Below are 23971 nucleotides of genomic sequence, written 5' to 3' on the forward strand. Positions count from 1 at the left end.
AAGAGAAGACATAACTTATATTGTTGTTTCTTAGTCTCTTCCACAGAGCGCATTTAATAATCTTATTACTACTTTTTATACATTTCCTATTCTTGCAATAAAAATTTTCCCCCTTTTTTTTCCCCCCAACCCACCCAGATGGCACAATTCCACCCACCCACCCCCTCGTCCGCAAGCCCCCCAGGGGGCACCCCTCTATCCCGGCTGCCGCTGGAAGGGCAGCACAGTGAAGTTATGAACATGAAGCCTGCTCCTCACCGCTAGAGTGATTCATAGTGTAAATATTTCAACAACAAAGAAGGAGAGCTGTATGTGAGATCAAAAAGAAAAAGAAAAAAAGAAAAAGAAAAAAAGAGAAAAAGAGGGAGACAAGAGGGGAAAAGGTAATCGAGATAGTTCTGTTCTAGTCGTGATGAGTCCTGCATTTGTAATTGCAATTCATTATGATTCATTTTTTTTTTTCGAATTGCTCGAATAATCAGAGTAGTCACAGTTAAATCTAGTTTCCTCCTTTGATTACATTAAAAATCCTTTTAATCCTTTTCCCTCATCCACTTCTCTAAGTGTTTAATCGCTTCTTCAGGTTCAGTAAAGAATGTTGATCGTCCACCCGTGATGATTTTGAGGCGCGCAGACTCTTGTAGGTACACCGTACAGCCAATAGACTTGAAAGAATCTATTAATTTACGGAGCTCCCAGCGTCGATCCATTGTGGCTTTGTAAAGGTCAGAGCGCACGAAAAAAGTGAAGTTGCCTATATTGACAGGACTGTTAGCTTTAGCTTTTAGAGCAATGGCTTGCCTCAATAGGAAGTTCCCAAAATAGATCATGATTGGTCTAGGGAATTTGTTATTCTGGTTCTTTTGGAAAGAGGGCAATCGATGTACCCGTTGCAGTTGGGAGTCCCAATCCCAATCCGAGAGGTCGCTAAAGGCTTTTTCGAAAAGTTTCACTACAAAAGCGCGGGGATCAGCCCACTCGGCACCCTCAGGTATTCCAAACAGTCTTAAATTATGTCTGCGTGCTCTGTTCTCCATATCCTCAACTTTGGCCTCTAGCTGAGAGATACGAGACGAATGGATTCTCGTAATTGACTCTGATCGTGAGGTCCCTTCTTCGACCCCCACGACTCGCTGCTTCAAGTCTTCTATCTCTTGCGTTACCCCGCCAAGTTTCTGGCACATTTCACTCAAAGAGGCCTGTAGTTTTGTGTTGTCCTCTCTCAACTGAAGGTGCTGTTGATGGCTTTCCTGTCTCTGTGCCATAAGAGTTTGCATAATTAGGCCCATAGAGATATTATCATGTTGATACTGTGTTTCTTCATCTGGTTTGGGTTTTGCGATTGAAGTTGTATTTATTGTTGGGCTAGGTACTGGCGTTGTAGTCAGATGATTGATATTCTCACTAGAATTTAAAGACATTATTTCCATTGAGTCATTCAAGATCTCCAGCGGGTGCATTTCAGAGTCTTTTTCGGTCAGTATTGACCTTATGTTGGAATTTGTTGGCACAATAAGTACGTTAGCGGGCTCACTTATCTCCAAACAATGTCAGATTTTCCACCAAAGAACTAGTTGGAACACTAAGCAATGACCCAGCGATGCCGTCTTCAGTCGATCCATTTTTAGTTAGTAAAGTTGGTGGAGCAGTTGTCGTTATATTAGTCGAGTTATCGGACTGTTTTGGGCCTTTTCGACATTCTGCACTTTCTACGCCCTCTGTCCTAGGGAGTATATTCCTATCATGTAAATACAGGTCACCATCAAAGCTTGCACCAGATAGTCTTAGGGCCATACCCTTAACTCTTCCTTTTGTTTCAATCCACCTCCTCAACGGGCTATCATCAATTAGAGCCTTGCGTCCTTTTTTATTTGCAATAGGGTCTTTATTCAATAATTTACGAGTGATAGATTTCTGTCTAATCTTGGCTTTCAGTTTAGCTTTCCTTGAATCCATAGCCCGACCAGTGTTATTCTTAGTGAGAGTTGTTTCCACCTCTCGCTCACTCTCTTCAGACATCTCCTCATATTCATATTCATGATTGGAGTTCTCTTCTGCTCTTAGAATGACATTGTTTAATATATAATCGCTCTTTCCAGGTTGATCGTTATTCCCTGGATTTCCGAGCGTAAACGAGTCAATCTCAGATACAGACGGTGTATTGCCGGTTGATCTGCTAGTTTCTATCTCTTTTTCCACAGTAGCTCCCAATGTAGCAAGTGTCCTTTCCTGATAGTTGATGGCCGTATCGGCAATGTTAGAGGAGCCTTTAATAGCACTGGCTGCATCAACATCAGCATCAGGGAAAACGGTAATATTGGTACTGGCCCCACCTCCCTCCCCTATGAATGCAGGCTCAGATTCAAAGGCAGTATTACCATCTTTCACAAGAGTGCTCAATTTATTGGCTCTGTCTATTCTTTCTGTATTATCTGTATTGTCAAAAGTATTTTTGTTTTTGTCTTTTTCTTTAGCGTGCACTCGGCTTGTGTTTGCGTTGGTAGATAGCATAGAGCTAGTGTCTTTTTTGTCAGATCAACGGGGATAAGGAGTTTCTGGAAACCAGGGTCCTCCCGAGGAGTCACTGCCTCGATTTCATGATTAGTGCTCCCATCGAATATAGCAGCGCTGGGTGTCTGTTTTTCTCCCCCGGCAGCCACTATGCCTTTACTAGTTCTGTCAGTAGCTACAGAGCTCCCGCCATGTAGCCCGTAGCAAATTTGGTTTTAATGGGCGGTCCTACCAATAGCGCTTCAGCCTCGCTGGCGGACATACCTGGCTTGTTGATTCTTGCCGCCTTCCCAGTCCTGCCAGCTCTGGTGGTCCGGGTGGATTGTCGCGTTGTCATCGGTATGAAACCGGCGGAAGGACCCGGCACCGATGTGAGGTATGCCGCTGGATACTCGCCGGCTTCACCAAATTTCCACAGCTGTGCGGGGAGTATTCCGAGACCCGCCCAGTAACACGCAGGGTCGGGCAAACGAAGGGAGCCGATGCTCCAGATTCTCCAAGCCGGTAAGTCCCACCGGTCAGTCGGCAGACGAGACGCAGCATACAGGTTTGGCTATTAGCTTATATTTCTCAGAAGAAAGTGCTTTTACATCAGCATTTCTCCAGAAGAGGCAAGACAGTAGCTAGTTGTTAGTCGCTCAGCTTGAATAGCAGTTTCAGCTCTCCTCGTATTTCTCACTCAGAGCGCGGTGTGGAGCGGCTCCATGCAAGCTCCTTTACCGAACGGCGTCAGCCCGCCATCTTGACCCCGCACCCGGGGCATCATGTTTTTCAATGTGTCCAGCAGTAATTTAAATCTAGGAGGAGTAGGCAGCAGATGTGGTTTTTATCGAAGGCGTGAAGGATACCCTCAATAACAGAGTTGCAGATTCTGTTCTCTGTTTTTACCGAAATCCCAATTGGAAAATTCCATGCAGATTATTCTCTTGGATGTGTTTTATTAACTGAGAGAAATGCATTTCTCAATAACTTTGTAGAGAAAAGAAAGACAGTCTTGAGGGTTGGTCAATAGTTTTCTACATTGGATAGGGTTGCGTTTTGGGGTTTTACATGTGCACTTTTAAGTCATCTGGTACAGTGGCATTCTGAAGGAAAACAATAGTGGGAGAAAACAAGTAACGAAGAAATGCCTGAACAAGGTAGGTAATGGAGGCAGGGTATTAGGTTGCAGATGCAGCTGAGAGAAATGTTTCTTCCCAAATGATGGAGATTGAGTTCCACATGAAGAATAGTTCATTGTTCTAATATGTATGAGGCAGAGTCAGGTGGAGGGATGTTTGATGGCTGGGGTAGGGGGGAGGGTTAAAGTTCGAGGGAATGACCAGGATGAAAGAGATTCTGTTGGAAATGCCTAATTGTTGCGTATTTTGTTGAGATAAGCAGTGACCAATTAAGGACGTTTGTTGTTTAAGTATGCACCTGGCCCAGAGAGGAAAGCCTACCAGAAGATTTTGATTAGTTTCTTGGGTCCATTCATTGAGAGATTAATTTAAAAGTTGAGAACACAAGCTTTGACTGAAAGGATGGATGATTTAAAGCGTTTCCTTGTCAGTTTAAGCTGAGGTATTGGCAGACGAGATTGCTTCATTCCTTCTACTCTTTCAGCTCTTCTAACAGCGGTTTTGAAACTATGGCTGGATGAAAGCGAACTTTTGGTATTGTCTTTTTGTATAAGGAATTCCTGGAGAAGGGAGTCATATGTAAGCCATGGAAAGGCTTCCATAGACTAATTCAGTTTCTTGGAGGTGAGCATTTTGTCACATAAGCAGGTAGAGGGTAGTGAGGTGATAAGCGTCAAATAGTTCAGAGGCGATCCCAGCATCCCCACCATAAAAGATTAAGATCAAAAGATTGGCAGCACCTATACCACCTATGAAGAAGTACCATTTTATGTTACACTTCTGAACACATTAATTTACACATAAATTCCTCCTCCATCTGCATTCCGTTCTTTTCACTGCCTGCCTATTGAGACCTGGGTTGAGTTTAGAGTCCTTACACTTCTACCTTTCCACATTTTATTAAATCATCTGACATTTGAAAGACTCTTCATAGGGCTTCTTCCACAAGCCTTTACTTCTGAACGCAGCTGGGCACCTCTGCCATCCACTCATCCTCCTTCGTCAATTCTTCAGTTAGCTGAGTGACCTGAAGCAACCCTTTGCTGACGATGGCACAATTCAAGCATTACCATTGCAATAATCTGTAGAGGGTGTGTGGTTGGGTTTAGCACAAATTATAGGGAATGAGCGTAATTGACAAAATGTCTTAGCCGGAACAATATATTCAGCCAGGGAAGTGTGTAATTTATGGTTTGTAGGACAAAGCTTTACATAGGTAGAAGGTTTACTTCTGTGCAACGCCTCTGGTGCAGCAGACCTATAGGTAAGGAGAGATGAGCTTCTTACACCAAAGTAAAATTGACCCCTTATTGGGTCTGTCTTTCTGGTTGGAACTTGCATTCGCAAAGCAGAAATGAGATGGTGTTCAGCTTACGTTCTCAAACCAGCTATTTATAGGTGTATAATGCTGAGACTGTGTATAAGGTCCTTCCGCACTAGTTCGGTACCGGCTTACGCAAACACTCTGATAGTTCACCTTGAGGTCAGTGGCTCCCATCCCTCGCTGTCTTGTGGCTCAGAATATTTAGGGGACGACAGAACATTTTAGAGGGCTCCTTTTTCCCAATTCCACTTGATTTGTTTTATGTGAAGCCTGCAAACAAGCGAAAGTCTGGCATGTAATCGTCTGGGGCGCAATATGCACCCCAAAATGAATTGTGAATGGCCCTTTCACAGGTATAAATGACTTGCGTGCACTTGAGCCACAGCAACAAAGAACACTGATGGATAATTACTTTGCATTGCTGCATCTATAGCTAAACGCACCATTCAAGTGTTCAGTTTCTTTGAATTAGTTTTGTACTCTAATTAGGTCCACTTTGCAATGTATGTTGTGGCTCCAACACGTGCACCATAAGCACATACGTGATCTCTTCTGATATGCATGTCTGTGAAAATAATACCCTTATCGTAAACATGAAAATAATTAGCTCAAGTGAAAACATGGTTTATTGTCGTGGTGTTCAGCTTTCTTGGATCCTGTTTGAGAAGCTAAAATCCCTCAAACCAAATTCCCATTGTTACAATTGGAAAAGCAGCATACATCTAAATATATATGTCAATGATTAAGATCAATATGGAAGTGGTCACACCCTTCAAAGATGCCTCGGCTAGCCACACTCACCCAAAGTTCTCACAATACCATGTCCCGCAGCATGTGGATTTCAAACCCCCTCAGCTTCCTCCACCAACCAGATCGTGAGATTGCAAGAATATGGACACTACTGCTTTCTAGTTATGAAATGGAAATTACTCTCCAGGGAACTGTGCCAGAACCACACTCATGAGGCTCCACCCATACGACCATGTGTATTGTTTGGTAGTAAAACATTGTTATATCTCAAACATCACCCTAAATTGAATAGGTGCTGGACAAAAAATATGGCCGTATGATCTGATCAATAAAACAAAAAATAAAATGTAACCATGAACAAACAACTTTTTAATTCTTTTTTTTTATTTCAGTAATTTTTTATTGAAGAAGATATTTATTTATACACGGTACAGCGTACAGGGGTACAATTAGCAAAAGCCCCCGGGGGGGGGGGGGATGCTTGACATAGCGAAGAACAACAAGAACTCGTGGGTCGGTTTGGTTACATGCGGCCATTTGTGTGAGCCTGGCAGCCACTGTCTGTACCCCCCGACGGTGAGAAAGGAAAAAAAGAAAGGAGGAAGAAGAAGGTCTTGTGCTGGGTCGATCACACAGTTTGCATGGGTTCGAGGGAATTAGTCAGGTCTAGGTCTGCGTCGCCTGCAGCACGGGAGGGTGTGGTTGGCCTCGTGTTTGCCATCCTAGGGTGGTTTGTGTGAGGACAGGTAGTTGTCTAGGGTGAGACACATTTCGCTCTTTGTATGCGTTTTGGGTCTATGGTTGGAAATTATAGTGTCAGCCCCTCGTAGGAAGGTGACCCAGTTAAACCAGGCCTTGAAGGACGCTCTCCCCGTGTCTTTCCAGTTGTTTAGGACCGTTTTGACCGCCGCCGTTAGTAGGAGGTCAATGAGGTCTCTGTCTTCCCTAGACTGGATTGTCGGTGCCATGAAGGCCGTGGCTAGTCTGTGAAAGTCTAGTTGTAGGGGAGTGTCTAGTATGTTGTTTATGAAGTCGTTTATCCTGTTCCAAATTTTTTTGACTCGGGGGCAGTGGAATATTAGGTGGGCTAGGTCTCCCTTCTGTTTATTGCAATTCCAGGATATATCGCTGTCCCTTATTCCCATCGTCGCCAGGCGTGAGGGGGTCCAGTATGTTTTGTGTATGAGCCAGAATTTCGTTTGTGCTAGGGTGGTGGTTTCTTTTTTTCGTGTTGTTGATGTCCAGAGGTCGGATCTCTCCCTCTCAGTTAGTCGTCTATCTAGGAGGGACGTGAACAAACAAGTTTTAAGAATAAAAACACCTTTCCAGGCCAACTGAAAAGACACCTTAGTTACTACTGTACTAACACTAACAATGGGGGGATTGGGCAAAAAAAAGAAATATGTTCTTACAGACATTCCAATTCCTCTAGGTAGCAATATCTTTTTAATTTTTTAATACAGATTTTTCTATTTTCTAGATTAACTTTTTGGTAGCTAACAATTTAATGTGTCTGTGTACACTGGTCCTGCTTTGTTAAATACTTATTTCTTTTCAGATGCGCTAATGTAATTGTCAGTTGAAGATAATTTAAAATGTCCTTAGTAGGACCAAGCCGAGCAGTGCACACACATTTAATTTGTAGGAAATTTTGTGACTTAAGTCCTCCAGTTTAAGTTGAATCGGCTGGGGCATTATTAAGCCTTGATTTTATTAGCTGCATGCGATTGTTAAATAGGAAAATAAGTAATAAGGAATTTGTGTTCTGTGTCATTTCATGTGGATTACTGATCTATTAATGTATATCTGTAATCCATACGAAATATCACAGCCAGTATTTGAGGCGGATTTTAATTTCTTATTTTACACGTCATGCTAGTATTGTTCCTATTAATTTCCCTTGTAAACCAGTCTACAGTAATGAACCTAATGCCTACTAACCAAAAAGATTCATGGCTTTGCGGATATTAAGCGATCTAAAAAGTGGGCAACAATAATAATAATGATGGCTTTTCAAATTATGGTTCAGGTCAGCCAGTAAATTGACAGCGGTGCAATATGAGAGTAAGTCTTCATTTGTTGCCTGAAGTCCAGTGATAACTCAACATTGAGAATCATTTAACATACCATCTATAAATTATAGCCATTTGATATAGCATATGTACAGGGCCACTGAAATTATGCGGCTTGGGAGCACCAAATTATGTGCAGGGCTGACTAAATTAGGGAGTGGCTGCCCTTGTTTATTTCTATACCCACTACTTATGGCCTGTGAAAAGAAGTCTTCAGTTAAACAAGCTGGTGCTGAAAACGCTTTGACTACAACTGAAAGGCGTCCTTCACATGTTCTAGGAAAGAGCATGCGCTCTAAGGAACTGATAACTGCATAGTTGTATGGACAAATAAACAGGGTCAATCCCTACTGGCATATGCCATATGGCCAGGAAGGTCTTTCTGTGGGTACTATTTGAGAACATGCGCCCAGGCAGAGAGATTGAGAGTAAGGTCCTGTGCTGCTCCTGGAAAGTACTTCATCCAACCATCTCCTCCTGTGTATCAGCAATCTCCTCTTTCATCATCAAGGCCAAGTGTAACACTCCTTGTTGAACTTGGTGAACACTATATGAGTGTTACAGCAAACAAATGATGGACGGAATGCTGACAATGCAAACATTCTCCCCCAGATCTGGGTTATTTCCATCGTTCTTTTACCCACTACGCCAACCCAGTTTGGACCCAGCCATATGCAAATCAGTCTTGACCCCGTGCCCAATGGGAACAGTCCAGACCGAACTGCCAGGCCAGGTCCTCCCTGGACCGGAAACAAGCATCCTAGGACAGGTTTCAGGGTATGTCACCCTTCTTCAGCCAGGCTAGCTTCAATCCAGTGGCACAGTGAGCAAGGGACCCACGTCTGGGCTTACCCATCCCACTTAGGGCGAAAACTGTTACAGCAAACAAATGATGGACGGAATGCTGACAATGCAAACATTCTCCCCAGTTAAAAGGTCTGGGTTAAATCCATCATTCTTTTGCCCGCTACGCCACCCCAGTTTGGACCCAGCCATATGCAAATCAGTCTTGACCCTGTGCCCCATGGACACTATATGAGTGACAGACCTCTGGGCATGTAGACCTTTCCGAAGGAAACGTCAACTAGCCACACAGTGCCAGCACAGACGGATGCATCTCAGGATTCTGTGTTGATGAGGTTTATTGTTAGTATCACATTTGGCCCTTTCTGGTGTTCATGTTGATTTTTGTGGTTTAACGAGGAATGTTCGACTTCAAAACAAAGGAACACAGTCAATTCATGGTACATTCACTTTTGGACTTGAATGTTATTCTCTCAGTGTTGGTTCCCACAGCTCTGTAAACAATCGTTCCACGTGAATTGAATCTGGTAAGTTAAAAGCACGGTTTTGTTGGCTCTACCTCTCTTTGCAAGATTAACGAATTCCATGGTGTCTCAGCCAAGAAGCCTTATACAGCGGGCCATATGTATAGGGCTTTGCTGAGGGCGCAGTTTTATTTCCTGTTTGAGGTCGTTTTATGATGTGTAGGTTAATCAGAACATCTATTTGAAGGATTCCTCCGATGCTGAGAAGGAATGAATATTTGATGTACCAAATACTCCAGGTCTACTTGAAACACGTACAAGTTTTTTGTGCCTCAAATGTTCATTTTTTTATATTCCTTGGCTATAATCCATGTAAACCGGCTTCTATTTTCCCCATCAGCCTTATTCATCTTGGAATGTTGCTCATTGTAAGGTATCCCTCCTGCTGAGTGCCCACAGGCACATTTTTATTTGGGCATGGGCAGCATTTGTGACTCGTTAAAGTTTTGACATCAACTACAATGAGACCTGCATTGGTGGAAATCCAGTAGTTTTGCTGTTTGACAGTCTACTTGGGGTACCCCTCCCCCATGTAATTGCCTGTCTTGCTTGGGACTATTCCTATGTGTAGAAAGGATTTGTGGTTGCTGATTTTACATGAATAAGTGCATGTTAAAAGCCAAATTAAAAAAAACTTATGTGGGTAGTACACCATTCTGTTATATTCCGCAGCACTTTACTGACTCTCTGGATTGATAATTGATCAGTTAGCTTGAATGAATGAATATTTGGGGAAAAGTCAAGAACCTGAGGTCATGCTGCATGTGTGTTGGCTGCCAGTTTCCTAGGTTGCCCTGTGTTGGCTTCTGTGTCCCATACACGTAAAAGCTGGAGGGCTAAAAGCTCAAGCGCCAGCAAAGAGACAAAAAGTTCTGTGCTGTAGTCACCCACCTATCATGTAGCATACCAACACGAGGAACTACAGCGCAACCGTGTCACGGCTCAGCCCCAACCCTCACAGGCTTTGTGTGACTCCCTTAACTCATTCTTCATAGACAAGATTTCCATCATCAAAAATAATATCCCTCCCCCTTCCCTTTCCCATGTCAGTGTCCTCCCTCCCTTAAACCCCTGCAGTTTGCACGAATTTCCCCCCATTTCCTTAGATGTATTCTTCTCTCTCCTGCTGGCAGTCAGTTCTGGCTCCCCCCATGACTGCTGCCCTCCCCAAATTCTAAGAGTTGCTTTCATGGCTTGCCCAGGCCCTCCCCTCGACCTGCTCAATCGTTCCCTCGCTACAGGCTCTGTCCCCGATGCTTTCAAAAAAGCAGTGGTAGTACCCATCCTAAAAAAACCTGGATCTGACCCCACTGTTTTGGGGAATTATCGACCCATCTCCCTTCTCCCCAATTTGGGCAAGGTACTGTAGACCCATGTCACCCGCTGCCTTAGCGCCTTCATTGAGAGATCCCATTTCCTCGATGATCAGCAGGCAGGCTTCAGACCGGCCCATTCCACGGAGGCAGTGGTGGTAGCGGTCATGAACGCATTGAGACAGGGGGCGGATAAGAACTTGGCCCAGGCCCTGGTGTTGTTAGATCTCTCGGCCGCTTTCGACACGGTCGATCATGACATCTTGATCGACCGTGTCAGAAATGCAGGCATCCAGGGCCCTGCCCTGTCATGGATTGGGTCCTTCCTTCAACACCGTTCCCAATCTGTTAAGCTGTCCTCCTTTTCTGCCCCCCACATCTCACTTTCCTGTGGTGTCCCCCAGGGTTCTGCTCTGTCCCCTCTCCTATTCAACTTATATATGCAGCCTCTTCTTGCTTCTCTTCGTCACTCCTCTGTTACTATTTTTAACTATGCAGATGATCTGCAACTAATCTTTCCAATTGACTCTTCCCCTCTTTCTTGCTCTAACTTTCAAACTATAATACTCACTATCTATGAGTGGATGAACTTCAGCCAGCTCAAGCTCAACCCCAGCAAGACCGAGCTGGTTCTGATCGGTGGGTCCACGAACCCCTGGAGTTCCAACTTTTGGCCTTCGGCCCTTGGTCCTGCCCCCTGCCCCGTTAATACTGTGAAAAGCCTCGGCGTCATCATCTCCTGTGACCTTTCGATGAGGCCCCAAATTAATGCGGTTACCTCGGCCTGCTTCTATCATCTTCGGAGAATTGGGAAAATCCGAAGGTATCTATCTCCGGAGGCTCTCATTCTAGTCATTATGGCCCTGGTCACCTCACGTATCGATTATGCCAACTGTCTGTACATGGGGATCCCTGCACCTTCACCGGCTCCAGCTGGTACAAAACCAGGCTGCCAGATTGGTCTTCCAACAGCCGAAATACCAACACGTCACACCTTTATTGGAAAGACTTCACTGGCTCCCGGTAGCGTACCGCTGTATTTTCAAATTGGGTTGCACCGTCTTTAAATCTCTATCCACTCCCGCTACTGCTTTTATCTCTCTCAGTCTCCACCCCCATGTTCCATCACGACACCTTAGGTCCTCTGCCCAAAACCTCCTGATCACTCCCAGGTTTAAACGTAAGAAACACGGTGGCGCTTGTTTTTCTTTTCTTGCCCCTTCTACTTGGAATTCTTTCCCCCTCTCCATTCGCCTTGCCCCGGATTACATCACTCTCCGTAAACTTCTGAAGACTCACCTGTTCCGTCTTGCTTATGACTAGCCTCTTTCACCCCCAGAATCCCCCCCACTTGTCTTTGAGCGCCATGAAACCAATTGGTGTACGTGCGCGGTAACAAGCATTTTTAACATAACATAACATAACCACCATAGCCCTGGATGATCAAAACAGTAGTAACAGCTAGACCCTTTGTTCTTCATGACCTTAACCACAGTGCCACCTCCTCACACCCCTTAAGTCACATATATAGACTTATTGGTGTATCACATCCCTGAGCCACAGAGCGACTGCACTGCAGAATCCTGTACTCCGTTACAGGTCATAGAAACAGAACTAGTGTGGCACCCTACAATTGGCTGGAATATCAAGGCAGTTTATAAAATCCTATCTGATGATTTTCAATGGGTCAAGCTTCAGAACAAGAGAAGCTGAGCAGACAAAAGGTTACTACAGATCTTTAGGCAAAGAAAATATCCAAGTTTTAAGCTTAAGCACTCGATGGAAATGCATCGTCATACTTGAAACGGTGTGCTTCTAAAGATACATAAGAAAAATGCTCGGGACAAAAGCAGCTTAACAAAATTATTCAATCTAGAATGCAAAATAATGCATATTGATTTTTTTTCCAGTTCTTGTTTTGAGCAGATAATATTGCCAGTGATCTTGCATTTTCTGTGCCCAATTGCTCACCATAGGTCCTCTGATGGACCTTTTTCTCCATCTGAGAGGTGATGGGAGTTAGCATTAGCAGTCCATCAAAATTTCAATCAACAGTGCAATCCATTTTGCTACACAATGAGGACCAGGAATTGGTAGCCAAGTTAAAAAGGTTTATTACATGTTAATAATCAAATTCAAATAAACAACTCTTAATACCATGCTATAAAGATACAGAATGACAACAGGGATCCCCAGACACCAGAAGAAATTAAGGTGAATTAGAATCAAACAGATGAGCAGTTCGGTGACTGCGATACAAGACAAAAATATTAAGATTTAGTTCTCAGAGAACAATCTAAGACTCTGTCTCTTACACATTAGAAAGCTAATAATGCAGGGTCCAGAGGGTGGTTTAGGTTAAGGAATCTTAGCAAACCAAGGGACCTCAGTCAGGTGAGGACAAAAAGAGATCAAATAGGAAAGAAAGCGTTATTATCTCAGAAGCTCGGCCAAGAGTCTTCCATAGGTCAAGGATAAGTGTCCGCCTAAGCCACACTTAAGCAAACAATCAGGAAAAGCATTGGGTTATAAAACTTCTCAAAGTCTGTTCAGCTAGCAATGACACAAGGAAGGAGGAAATCTGGGAAACGTGTCTGTAAAAAATCTGCAAAGATCAGGAAAGCATCTGAGTACCAGTCCAAGGGGAACGGTATATTATAGTGCGCAAAGTAGATTTGGCACCTCCCCCTCGATCAGACCATCAGAGGTCCATTGAAATCCACATATCATTAGGTTGCAGACTGCAACATTGCTGGTTTATCCCACACTGGACATGGGAATGGCATATTTCTCTCAGACATACGTAGTTTGTAACCATTGGACAATAGTTCATTCAGTAAGTGCTCTGTTTCTCCGTGTACCTTCATCAAGGATCTTTTCTAAGGCTTCTCTTCCCCCTATCGCTAGTACAGTAATGTATCTGTTCTAAACTAACAGTGCATGTGAATACCAGTAAGAAATGTCGAGTTAGTAGAAAAAATAAAATCAGCATTATGTAGGATGGTGAAATACAGGTCTACCCCAGACAAGTTTAAACATTAACTTCAATGGTGCACATTTAAACACAACTAAATGTAGGTTTCTAATGCATTATATTTCATACTGCAGCTAATATTCAATAACTCATGATAATACTCAATGATAACTATGACTGAGAACTACATTTAAATCAAATATATGGAATATTAATGCACACATTACATACATATTTCAATGATCATTTCTAGTAAGATTACATTCTACATATATGAGAGTGTTTAATCACAGTTTCAATTTGTTACATGTTATTCACGTGAAGTATCACACACATTTAGAAAGTCATGTTTCATCTCTATGGCGAGTACATTTTCTACTAATTGAAGATTCATTTGTCACACAAAATCAAAGACAAAACATTTATGTGAGCAAGTTCTCCAAACCTTCAGTGAAGGCACTCTTTAATAATAGCAGATGCAACACTTACATTAATTTGTTAAACCATACATAAATCATGTGCTAAGTGCACTTTCTTACCATGGGTTTCTAAAGTGTCTGTGACATTTGTTACATGTAAACAGTGGGCAATCTTAGTGCTGCACCTCCAGTTACTTAAATTTTAAATAATACCCTGGATGTCTGACAGCCATCAGTAATGTTTAAAGGGTCTAATCCTTTGGCACCAAGACATAATGAACGCTGTGTTGGCGGATGACCACGAGAGCAGCCCAGTACCTGCCTGCACACTGACTGGTGCCAACTCTTCCCAGAATGGCATTTGAGTCACAGACGCCTGGCATCTTTCCTCGCTGGAGGCAAAATACATAAACAGCAGCTGTTGGCAAGGTCAGGGATGAGATTCTGCACATTAATTTCTCAGAAGACCCCAGCATATCAAGGTTGCTTTTGTGTCATAGTATATGCACCACACTTCTTCCATCCAGCACCTTAGGCATCAGAGAATGGCATTCACTATTCCCAAAGCAGCTTGAGGGGAAAACAGAGTTTTAGCTGAGTGTCATCTTGGTGCAATTCTGTGGAAGAAGTGTATAAGAGAAGCCAGAATGGCAACGTTTGTTATATTGTTATGTACATTCAAAATTCATACTTTTAATATTGTCATTATTATATGTCACTAGTATAGCACACAGTGCATGGCTTCGCAGCTCTATGGTAGCATGGGCGGCTGGTACCCTTTAAAAGTGGTGAGGCGAGTGAAGTGCCCGACCACTTCGTAAAAATCAAACAACAACACCCCCTCCCTCCAAAACTCAAAGTAAACCACACCTCCCTCTAAAAGTGCAAAATAAAATGCCCCCTGCCTCCAAAAGTCTGGATTGGAAGGAGCGTCCTGGCTGAACCACCCTAAAATCCCTGTAGGCCTGTGCCTGGTCTCTACCCACTGTCAGCTATCTTCAAAGTGAGCATGTTACTTTGGCCGCATAAGACAGCCGGCCAAAGTGACATGCGCACTTTTAGGCATCTAGCCCTCCACTGTTCCTGTCCTCTGCTGCCAATCAGCAGCTGAGGACACACCCCATATGTCTACGGGTTCGGCCGGCTGCTGCAGTGCGTACGATGGAAAAATACAATGGCAATGACATTTTTTCATTGCCATTTTATTTTTCCATTGCCATTTTATTTTTCCTGTGCGGCTGACAGCAGGTGAGAGGGGCGACTTTCCCCTGCCCATGTGCAGAAAACTCTGCTGCATGATAGTCTGGTGATGAGTTTGCAAATTCTTCTGAAGTTTCCATTGCATACCGGAGTCTGAGGAGGCTGCGGAGGGTAATGTAGTGTGGCTCACTGGTTAGAGGCGGCAGACCCGGAAGCAGAGAACGGCCCAGGACCAGGGTTCAATTCCCGACGCGGCAGGGTCGTGGACCAGGGTCAGCGGACTCGACAATTCTCGCCTCGGTGCCTACTCTAAACAGGGATCATACTCGGCACCTCTGGGCATTAAGCTTGCCTCATCTCTACAATGGCCCCCCACAGACGCCGGGGATGCCTGGTTTCACCTTGGAGATACCCAGAAGGGACCATCTCACAGGGAAAGCCAGGACGGGTTCCCCAACGGTCTCCAGCGTCGGGACGCTTACGGGCAGCTGTGCGCTTTACAACTCCAACACATTTACATTTACATTTACAATGTACAATTCTTAATTTAAATTATCAGACTTATTGGTTTGCAGTTTTGTTGAGTGAGGCCCGATGGCTGTACCAAGTTCCTATTGTCAACATGTTAAAGAAAATAGTCAGTTGAACCCATATAATTTCGACCTGCTATGAAGTTCATCCACCTTTTTTTTGTGGTTCTGAACTTGGAGCTGAAAGGTCTCCAAGATCAAGAAAGAGCAGCAACTGTAAAGTTGAATCATAGGGCAGTGCCACTGACTGCCCTTCCCCATAGTTTTGACTTGCTAGTGTAATCACTGTGCACTTTCCTTTAGACTACTGGAAATATTCATTTATTTTGAGTAGGGCCTTTTGCCCAAGTCTTACTTTGAAAGGTATCCAGCACACATGTCTGTTGGTGGTGCGTCCACTGAAGGCATCATAATCTCCTGGGACTTCAAAAGATCTGGGGATTGAAAATGTCTTGGGCCTATCCAGTGGCGTAGCAAGGACATGTGGTACCCGGTGCTGAAAACTTCTTGTCAAAACCCCCCACATTGAAATTATTAAAGAAAGTTGGAAAAATAAGATACTTACAGTTGCAAGTGTAATTTTTGTATTTTAAAAACACACATTTTTGCCATTTTGTCACCCCCCTCAGTGATGACACCCGGGGCGGCCCTCACCCCCCTTCCTACGCCGCTGGACCTATCTCACAAACCTTTTGCGTACCTAGGATTATTGTGGCTGCCCAGTCTGCACCCTCACATTATTCACAAAATCAGGATATGTGGAACTTTCAAACATAAATGAAACTCAAGAACTGTGCCCCATACATTGTTTACATTCAACTCAAACCGGCTAATTTAGATGGAAGAGTGAAATCGGGTAATAACTTTGTGGAGTTGAATCAACTTTTTTATTGTTTGGTTAGAACAAACATCACATAAAACGAATTCAAGCTATGGGAAAAGTCAGCCGGTGCAGGTAAGAGCAGCAAGGCGGGGTGGGAGGGTAGTCGACAAGGGAAGATAAAAGGCGAGCACAAGGTAAGTGTTTTTTTTTTTTTAAAGTTATCTTCCCCCGTCGTCTCTCGACTCCCCCCTAGCACCGCCCATCGCTCTTTCCTGCACCGGCCACGGCTGGAACCAATCAAAACAAACAGTACCAAATCATAGCACACCACCTACACAAGTCAAAAATGATGCTGATATGAAATAGCCCATAACATCCAAGCCATATGCTTTATTACCCCGCCCGCTTGCAAATCTTTCAATTTTATGTAAAAATTAATTTGGGAGATTCTCGTTAAAATGATGGAATACCGAGCTTTCACCCAAATATTTTGGTCCAGTCTCGCAAACGAGGTCCTCGTGTTTTCAGAGGTCACCATCATTGGCTTTCATATTCGTATGATGGAATATACTGTTTTTGCAGCGAGCTTTAGATCTAAGCTACCTTATAGGGATGTTGAAATCAACTGATCGTGCAAAGTGAGGGCGTAGCCCCCTCATTTGTTCCATAATTTTGAAATGTCTATGTATTTTGTGCAGGCATGTTGCGGGTGTCTTTCGAGTTGTACTTTGCTGTGGCACCATAAATCCCTGTGCCAACGAGGAGTGGATAATTTATTAGTTTAAAGACTGTGAGCAATTCCTTTCCAACCGAAAGCAATAAATGATGCCGTGCCTGTAGTAGCTCTCTAAGGCCGCTTAATTTGTAGAAGCATTACTTGATTATTTTATCCTGTTTAAACCTGTTAACACTATTTAGGAAAAAATTACACCTCATTAGTATCAGTTTAACACATAAATAGGACAATCAGTTACTGAAAGATGACGAGTTAACCTTTGCAGATGGTCTTCCATTGAGCAACAACACAACTGGCAGTGTTTTAGTAACTTTGGAGAAACTTTTGATCTAGAAACAATGTTTTTTGTAAAAAATGTGCCAATCCATAATTATGAGGGGACATGCTGCAGCCACACCATTCTAGTGGTCCGCACTATTTTCACCGGACTGCTAGTGGAAAAAAAGGATACTAGTTCGACATGTTTGAAAATGTTCGCATGTCATTTAGAAAACTTTGGAGCTTGAGCTCAAAATCTGTGAGCTGAATAAAAAGGGGAAAAGGTAGCTACTGATCTTGTAGCTTTTTCTAGTAAGCTTGGCACCTTGTCTTTGCCTTCGAGAGAGAAACTCTTTTCCAACTTATTGCAAAAGTTGGGCTGCTCCAACAGCCCCCAACTTTCAGGAAAATAAAATCCTCGCTTCAAATCAAGACTATAGACAAATATATAGTCATAACGAACATGTCTTGTTGGTTCTGTTCCAGGAAGATTCAACTCTTTCTTTTTCAGACTTCGACACAGAGGTTCTATAGAAAGCGGGTTTGTCTTAGTCAGTTACTGTACTCTCTGGTTCTTGCAGGCCAGCCAGAATAAGAATAGAATAGAACATTTGCATCAAAGAATTTCTCTCTAATTTGTGAAGGAAATCGATTTGATTTAGATCTCTGGACCTGGAAAGTCTTCTCTGATGACAAGGAAAGATGGTCTCTGCTTCGTGTGGTTCAGTTTGAGACCAGATTTCCTGGTCTGCAGAGATACATTTTCAGGCCCAGAGATTTAAGGCAATTCAGTTTCGTTCACCAAAGAAAGAGAATTTCTTCCATGTACGTTTTTTATTCTCTTCATAGTCTAGTTTAGTTATCTGCCTTAATAGTGTTTTTTTCTCATATTGTTTGGTACATTATTTCCAAATTTCTGGTTCCCTGGTACAGAACTTCGTGGCAAAAGATACCATGGGGTGCAAAAGTTCCAAGTTCCATTGGAATAGCACCATCATAGTCCTTATAATCAAAAGGCAAACAGATCTCCAGCTGAACAAGAACTAAAAAAATAACAAGGAATTAATGTAACTTAGAGGAAGGACTAGCCACTAAATTAACCTTTTGTGTGTTCAGTTGGACACCGTCTGAGGCGTAACAACAATCATAACAAAACTGTGGTGACAATTAAACAGTTCTAACAACACTACTGGAGTCCGGATTGCGCATTGCGCATTCCACTCAGCATCCTGTCTGCGTCTTGTGCTGACTCTGTTCTTTGTGCACAAGACCGAGACAGGACGCTAAATAGAGAGAGTCCCATACAGTCCCGTTCCCCGAAGGAGCAATGTGCATCTCCTTAAAAAACTATAGACAAAAGATGTACCAATAATCTACACAGGAAACTGAGCAATTGGTCTCACTGTTGAAGAAGGATAAGTGAGCCACTTACACCGTATTAGCTACCTTCAAGGTAACTGTTTACCTTTTGGTCCTGAAGAAGGCCCACAGACCTGTAAAGGCTACCAAGGGTCGAAACATGTCAACCAATCATGATCACACATCAGGTGCGGTGGAACAGTAACTCTTCCACACCAGCACCGCCCACCTACTTTTAACTTTGTTCCTTCCTTCGTAAATAAAAGACCGGACTAAGGAATGGAGAAAGTTTAATCGAGCTCATTTTTTAGATGCCCTTCAACTCTCTAATTACATCTGTAAAAAAAAACGGATGGTCTTCCTCCGGTGGAGGATCGAAGATCACTTGGAGAACTGAGTACTCAAGTGATAAGACACAACGATGATGCTATTCACTTATTCAACAAAGCTTCGTATGCTTTATGTGAATGAGGGTCTCCAGAGCACGAGATCAAAAGACCCTGGCAGAAAAGAGGACATTTGATTAATTCTCCCATTGATTTTGAGTATAACCAATGGAAGCTGAATGAATCTGTGCTTCTCCCTCCCTCCTTCTGATTTAACGATACTGCTATAGGTAGTCAAAATGTCTATTCCTATCTATAATAATCAGTCTCTGCCAGTGTGATGATATGTTATGATATCTTAATCACTCGTTGATCGCTACAGTGCCCTTTTCAACCTGTACAATACAATAAAATGTATAAAACGCACAGATGCTTCCAAGGAAGTGTCCTGGCGCTAGCAGCAAGATATTGGTAAAAAACAAAATCCTGTAGCAAATAGCCGAAGCATCAAAAATAAAAGTCTCCAGATGTTTGTGAATTCAGAGGGGGCAGAGTGTGAAGCCATAGGGAGGGAGTTCCAAAGTCTGGCAGTCTGGAACGCAAAGGACCTCTCACCTCTTCTCACTTGCAAAAGCTTCAGTACATTAGATAGCAAGGCTATGCACTATCTGTAGATTGACTTCAGATTGTGGATTGAAAATGTGAATGTCTTGTATGTAGCTGTTGGACTTACACCGATGAGATTTCACCTGCACAAAATGACTCTAACACAATGGCAACGACTGTGGTGAGACCCTCATGGGTGATTTGCCACGCTTTATAAATGACTGATTGACAATAGCCCATGTAAAGCCTATCACACATGTTGTCAGTGTAATGCTTTGGCTTTCATTGAGAAATCACCCACCCCTCCCAGCACAACTGTGTCTTTGAACCCATGCAGTGCTCCACTGCTTTTTGGCTTGCATTATACGAGTATATCATTTAAACATGCTTAACATTCAAGGCTTGCAGACCTCACATACCTACATGCATGATTGAATGTGCCGGTCAAGTTATTAGCATGCAATGGGAATATTGGACCATATTACAAGGTTACCCGTTATATATCCTCTCGGTCTCTGTGTTTCGATGCCCAAGATAGGTATTGGCCGTTGTGTGCCCTGCCTTCATTCAGTCGTACCCCACCTTACAGTTTCTTTAATTGTTTGTCCTGTTAAGTACTATGGGCCACTTTAGCGCCAAAGTGCAAGGCATGCTATCATATATCAACAGGATCTCTGTGAATACTAACCCAGGCTTAAGCCCCTCACATTATAACTCTTGCTAGAGCAAGGCCTCTGTGCAGTTGTACTTGTATTGGCCCTTTGGGTGATGGCGAAGCTGCGATGTGTTTCGGCTTTGTTTTGAGAAAGTGAGGACTTTGGGGCATGGTCTGCAGAGATGGGTTGTAGGTAAGGTGATGCCCCTGCCTGCTTGGTTCTGTTCTACTCTCTTCTGTCTGAGCTCTACCATGCCCAGGAGTTGTGGCTCTTATATTCTATGTATAGAGATAAATTTCCTGATAGCCGGATAAAAGCGCTGACAATCTATATCAAGGGACATCTTCTGGAATGGATTGAGACTTCTCTTGCAGAGTAAAAACAATAGTGGCCCATCCGGAATGCCTAATAAAAAGTATGCCACCTCCAAGACACTTGAGGTCATCTCAGAACATCGTTTCCACTGGAGGGGAGACCCAAGCATGAAAAAGAGAAAAGATCATGACGAGCATCGCAAGTCTCCCCATCCCAAAATTGAATTATTCCCAACGTGGTGGTAGCTCACCCCCTTAAAGCAGGTCTTCCTCTGACTTCCACTGGTGTCTCCTCCCAGCGCCAGTGGATTTCCCTAGCCAGCACACCTGGTTTATCTAGAGTTATGTAAGCCACCCTTGCTTAGAGCACACCCAAGCGTGTTTGAACAGCCAAACGCCTTGCCCTAGCATCATTGCACACAGAGTGAAGGTAAGCTTCTGTAAATGGAGAAAACACGTGGCAAAAAAATAACCTTCGTACCTAAGGTGTGAACGTCTCGGTCACGCCTACTGGTCTCGGCATCGTTTTGCTGTTTTGATTTGCCTTCCGTTGTTTCTTACTGTCACTGTCTTTAGGAAGCTTGGTCCTGAGATTGCTCTAAACATTTTCAGTACACTTCATTTTGATTCTGTGTGAATAAGATACTCTAAATAAATTAATATATTTATTGTGCCTGTTTGTTTTATGTAATTTTTCCATTTCATTGCCCCACTCTGTTAATTTCCCCATAATCACCAGTTTGGCAAATGGAAACTACGTACAAGAGACACTTTGGTAATGATTTGCTTTGCCCAAAAAAACAACATAATAAAGCAATGAATAAAAACAACGCCACCCTACACTTCTATTTCTCTGTATTTATACAGAGAAAAACTGTTGATTGTATGTCTTTATCAGCGATTGAGACATGTATCTGTCAGAAACAATATTTTGAAAGACATGAGTCAATCAGGCATTTTTAAACACAATAACAAAAATGTAATCAAATCGGAAACCAAAAGAACCAGTGCTACAAGAAGTAAAACCTGCCAAGTGATTTACCTACTCACCTCTGAGCGCACATCTCCCTTTATATTTGGGAGCCCAGAACACCGTGTCTTAAAATTATCTGTAATGAAAATATCTTTACTGATGACACCTGACATAACACAAGCCTGACCTCGTGGATGTCAAAAATAGCACTTGACTGTATTTTCAGCAGCAATTATGCTTTTGTTCCAAAGTGAACAATTGATGTATAATTCACTTTAATCATGTTCAGACAAAGACTTAGTTACTCTCCGACTGGTGACCCGTTGCAGAAGTTCTTTTTCAGACTTAGTAATTTTGCTGCAATTACTTTAAAGTCATTTAACCAGCCCATTTATCATTGTCTCTGCCCTTCGAGCTCATTTCGCTTTCACATGCAAAGGTTGTTCACAGTATGAGTCACGTATACCATTTTCCTGAACTTCTGTTTTTTTTATTCATGCCCTCGCCTCCTTTCACTGAAATTACATTTGTGACTCAGTGGTTAGGAAAGTTCAGTGTGGAATATTGTCCACAAATGGTATATAAATTTCAGGAAAAAAACTCCTTGTTATATCTTTGTGTAAACCAGTTTAATATCTTAATCTAGTTTTCATCTAATGCCAATTTCGGCATTTTGAACTGTGCTGTGCAAGTGTGATCTCGTTGCAAGTATGCCACTCTTCACACGGCCAGTCTGCTGAGATTGGTATGAGCCATCAATAAAAAATATTATTTTAAAGCAAGATCATGTTGCTTATAGTTTTCTTTACCAGTGAATAAATAGACAATCCCAGCGCTTCATCCATTGGTCAGGCTGGCTTCAGTTCAGCTCCAAAATGGGTTGAAGTCCCTTGGCCCAGTCTGGTCCAGAGGAACATGCCTAGTCCCACTGTTCTTCTTATGATGGTACCAGTGGAGGCGCAGGACACGGCCAGAGCCTCTGACAATAAGCATGGGTAACTTAATTGTTTAGCTATGAGAGTGAAAGCCCACAATCTTGCTGTAATAATGCCCAAATAATCAGACCTCTTAAAGGCAAACTGGTTTCTGTGATGGATGACCTGCTCACTCTTGGTAGCATGGCTTTTGCATCAAGGCTGTCTTCAGAGAAATTAATATGGTCCGTGACCAACAATAAACCCACAGAGAGCCAGTAGTTAGTCAAAACAGCCAGAGGATTGCAGCAATGCATTACTTTTCTAGAACTGAAAGTAAACAGTAGGTCTTCTAGCTGCTGCTTTATAAGAATAGAGTTTTGTTTACAAAACTATATATAGAAAGGACACGTTTCTGCTCACTTACAGCATATCTTACTACCTTAACGCCAACTGTTTCTTCTACATAGTATAGAAAATTTACAAATCGAGCACCAGCTACTATTGTAGACGGACTCTTCGTGCTCTGTAGACTTGAGGCATTTCTCTCAATCAAGCACTAGCTTTCTTTGTTCAAGGATGTTCTGTACTCTCAACCCAAGTGAGAAATATTTTACAGGGACGAGAAGGCTTCACTGGTACTGGCTGAAAGCATGAATCCATGGTAGTCTGCAAGAGGATAGCAGCACCACCACTGGGAGATGGGATCTCTTTCCACAGTCCTCTATCAGGGAGGTCTGAGAGCTACAAGCAGAGAAGTTTATTTCTCTTCCTCTGTTCCAGACAACTCTCTTGAGTGTATGGCAAGCAAGGGCATTTAAAAGGAAAAACGAGACTGCTAATGCTGGCCATTTCGGAGCAAATAAGTAGTAAAAGTCCTCTGTTTTCTTCAACCGATTATTAGCAGCTATATGACCAGATTCCTTTTCTAGGGCTGTGCCTTCAGGTGGAGTCCATCCCTCGCATGCTTCTACCACTGAAGCCCCTCATTATGGATTTGTGCTCCATTGTCCTAAGCTCTAGGCTCTAACTTCTTAAGACAGTCCAGTTACGCAACCAGGCTTCAAAGAAATTCTCTCCCACAAGCCTGCATCTGCAGGAGGAACATAGTATACATGGACTTTTCCAAGGAAAATATGTGGGCGCGAATCTCCCTTTCACACATCGTGCCTTATGTAGCTCACTCTTTTGCCAGCTGCTGCCTTTTAATTCATGAAGAAGGCTTCAGTGTCAGTAGTACAACCAGGGATATGAACTCCTTTTGATAAGTGTTGTATCTTACCTAAGGCAGGCTTTGTTTAATATTTCCTAACTGAATTAAGCACTATGGATAATAACAGTCGAACCGCACCAATGGTTATTTCATTTTGGATAATTTATATGATGCAAATTTGTTTTCGATAGCACCTCCCTAATTCACCAAATCCTATTTAATCCAGGTTACTCATGTAGGATTGCTCAGAA

At 42.9% G+C, this 23971-nt stretch overlaps 1 protein-coding gene across 6 annotated transcripts in view; it reads left to right on the forward strand.

Annotated features, from left to right (window-relative positions):
* MAST4 (microtubule associated serine/threonine kinase family member 4) overlaps positions 1–23971 on the forward strand; it is a 1958993-nt gene that overhangs the window by 1437739 nt on the left and 497283 nt on the right. The window lies entirely within an intron of this gene.

The sequence above is a fragment of the Lissotriton helveticus genome, chromosome 2_1, assembly GCF_964261635.1.
Source record: "Lissotriton helveticus chromosome 2_1, aLisHel1.1, whole genome shotgun sequence".
Classification (NCBI taxonomy): domain Eukaryota; kingdom Metazoa; phylum Chordata; class Amphibia; order Caudata; family Salamandridae; genus Lissotriton; species Lissotriton helveticus.